This window comes from Rhinopithecus bieti, unplaced genomic scaffold, assembly GCF_001698545.2.
Source record: "Rhinopithecus bieti isolate Rb0 unplaced genomic scaffold, ASM169854v2 scaffold_10685, whole genome shotgun sequence".
Lineage (NCBI taxonomy): Eukaryota > Metazoa > Chordata > Mammalia > Primates > Cercopithecidae > Rhinopithecus > Rhinopithecus bieti.
In genome coordinates this window covers 366442-368183 of record NW_016806950.1, presented here as the reverse complement: position 1 = coordinate 368183, position 1742 = coordinate 366442, and positions in this window count along the sequence as shown.

Genomic DNA, 1742 nt, shown 5'->3' with positions numbered 1-1742 from the left:
CAGGGGGGTGTGGATCACCTGAGGATGGGAGTTCGAGACCAGTCTGACCAACATGGAGAAACCTCGTCTCTACTAAAAATATAAAATTAGCCAGGCGTGGTGGCACATGCCTGTAATCTCAGCTACTTGGGAGGCTGAGGCAGGAGACTCGCTTGAACCCAGGAGGTAGAGGTTGTAGTGAGCCGAGATTGCGCCATTGCACTCCAGCCTGGGCAACAAGAATGAAGCTCTGAGTTTTGTCCTTTTTTTTTGTGACCTGCCCTAATTCCTGATGTCAGGTCCCTAGGGTATTTGTGCTATGCCTCATTCTTAGTGACTTTATATTTTATACAGTGTGATTGCACTTTGAACTAAAATAGACCATATCCAGAAACCTGCCGGTGCAGCCTTCCCAGGGCTAAAGAGTATGAGCAGTTTGAATTGCTTTTTGTCTCTTTGCCTTTTTCTTGAATCAATTTACCAAAATAGAGATGTTACCATCAGAATTTTTTTTAAAGGCACTAGATCTCAAAGGCTAGTCTCCATGCCAAGACAATTTTTCTAAAACATGTATATCTGAAAATGAAAGGGTCTCAGATGCTTACCTTATGGTTTCTCTTTAGCTCTAGCATTATTTGTTTACTAGGGACACTATGACTTTTGGTTCAGTCCTATGAATAAGCAGGTCACAAGCCAATTTTTAGCTCCCCTTACACTTTTTAAGTATTTATTAATCTTGACTCCTATGCAAACTGTAGGGAGGCTGGCAGCGGAAGATTCTTATCCTTAGTTATTTATGTGGCTAAGACTCCAAGGCAAATTGCTCTCTCAAACTGTAGGGAGGCTGGCAGCAGAAGATTCTTATCCTTAGTTATTTATGTGCCCAAGACTCCAAGGCAAATTGCTCCCATAAAATCACACCCCATGAGATGTGATTCTGCCAGATTAGCAGGTCTTAATGTCTTGGGTCTCTTCTCTTCACCCCACCCTTAACCTGGGTTAAGCTTATTCTCTTTGCTAGGCCTTGGATCACATATTGGGTGAGGACTATTCTGATGTCAATTCTTCTTGTCAAGGATTTAAGAAGCAAACAGAAATAGAGCCAAGGGTGGAGAAACTGAGGCCCCCTGACTTACCAAGCTGCTGCGACTTCTAATCCTCCTGGCTACCCCACTGGTCTGGTTCAACCTGAGCTCACACTGACATTTTTGGATTTGATGTCAAGGCAAACATCATTACAAACCCAATTCCAGCATGCCAGCTCCAGAGCACTGTAACTTTTAAAAACTTGGGATTTCGCTGGGCATGGTGGCTCACGCTGGTAATCCCAGCACTTCAGGAGGCCGAGGCAGGTGGATCACCTGAGGTCAGGAGTTTGAGATCAGCCTGGACAACATGGTGAAAGCCCATCTCTACTAATAATAAAAAAAAAAAGCCATGTGTGGTGGCATGCGCCTGTAGTCCCAGCAACTCGGGAGGCTGAGGCAGGAGAATTGCTGGAACCCGGGAGGTGGAGGTTGCAATGAGCCAAGATTGCACCACTGCGACAGAGAGACACTCCGTCTCAAAAAAAAAAAAAAAAAAAGACTTGGGATTTCAGGAGAAATGTTACAGTAGCATTCCAGAGACCCACACATCAGACATAGACATATGCACTCTTTGCAGCAGAGGGTATTGGCTTTACTAATATAAGTTGTATTTATCATATAAGTTAGCTTATATGTTTTTTTTTTTTTTTTTTTTTTTTTTTTTTTTTTTTTTTT